Source organism: Cryptomeria japonica, chromosome 8 (assembly GCF_030272615.1).
Source record: "Cryptomeria japonica chromosome 8, Sugi_1.0, whole genome shotgun sequence".
Lineage (NCBI taxonomy): Eukaryota > Viridiplantae > Streptophyta > Pinopsida > Cupressales > Cupressaceae > Cryptomeria > Cryptomeria japonica.
Window position 1 is genome coordinate 29,082,501 of NC_081412.1, and position 1,687 is coordinate 29,084,187.

Genomic DNA, 1,687 nt, shown 5'->3' on the forward strand with positions numbered 1-1,687 from the left:
AGGAAAAAGGTCACACATCTTATGAAGGGGCACGTGAAAGATAAAAAAATCACAAGCAATAGGCTTTAATAGAAGAGGAGTGCATAAGGAATACATGCAAGTCTAAAAGGGATGTGTTGAGTGATAGATATACAATGTGCATATCTAGAGAGGTGCATGCAAATTTATGAAGAGAGTGTATGCATATTTAATAAAGAGATTGTAATTATATTGTGGCAGATGTGTGATTAAACTTATATCAACTTCGAGAAGGAATGATTGCAGATTGAGAAGAGATTTTGTGGCAGACTTATAACCAATTTGAGAAGAGAACTATATTACTCTAGTCTTAAGGTCCAGTTGAGCAGCAACAATTTATAATATTGAGGCATATATTTCAAGTATACAGATCAGAGAAAGTCATCAATATAAATTCTGTTTTTGAACTATTTTTAAAATTTTAAGTTAAATATTATAATAAATTGTTTTTTGATAAATTTTGTATTACAGTTCTCACCTTAAATCGGAATTGTTGTTTCAAGATTAAATTAAGAAAATTCTCAAATGGGGACATTAAGCAACACCAACAACCTCTCGGGATTTTCAGTTGTCAAAAATCTGCTGGCGGAGGTGTGCATGTGGTGACCATTGGAGTTGTGCAAGGGATCTGCAACAAAAAAATCCAATATGTACAAATTGCAAAAAAACACTCGTATTGAAACCATGGGAAGTGACTTACCTCAACGTTCTACAAAAATAGAGTCATGCTGTTAGCGATGTCGATGAGTAAAAGTGGGCGAGGTTTGCAGAATTTTTTTAACTGAACATTATCAGAGCATGACAAATTAATTTGAAATAAAATGAACCAAAACTAGTCGTCCCTACTGTCGCCACTTCAATCTTTTAGACAAATTCTAGCAGACTTCTAGACGGAAAAGTAGATATAATGAAAATATCAATATTTTAAAGCTAGTAGATTCTTGAACTCCACATTAGATTTTTCATATATTTAGATTTGATACGATTTTCTACATTTGTGCTATAGGATGTGATGTAGAGCTGTGTAATTTATTTATTTATTTTTATGAATAGGTCCTTTCTATTAAGTATAAATATTAAAGTACATATTCACAAGAAAAGGTCGGGGGATACAAGATCAATTTGAGAGTCACACGGCAAGAAGCCGGAGTCAAAAAACAAAGCTATTCATCAAAAAACTTCAAGTATAGCCAAAGTAGAGGCAACTGAGGGAGGATGATCTAGATTATTTTTCTTGCCCCATACATTAGCGAGGTTAGGAGTCGAGTCTGGCAAGGACCACCCATCTTTAGGGTCTTTGTTTTCTTCTCCTTCCTCCCGCCTAGAGGCGAAATAGCCAGATCTAGGCGAGGAAACTTGGAGGTGTGTAAATTTGATTTGATTTAGATATCTATTTTGTCTGATTGAAAACCAAAGTAGTTTAAGGACAAACCAGTAGTTGATTTTCGGCGTGGGATAGGGATAGGTGAAAACCTAACACAATATAGCCTATTGGCTAAATATGGTTGAACTTTTCACTATTTTCATAATATGACATTATTAATTAATATTTTAAAATTCATAATAGAATATTATTAGTTTGTTTTCAAAATTTTAGTATTGATTTATTAACAATTAAATGAAATCAATAAAAAAAAACAATAGATCATATGATATCATATAGATGCAC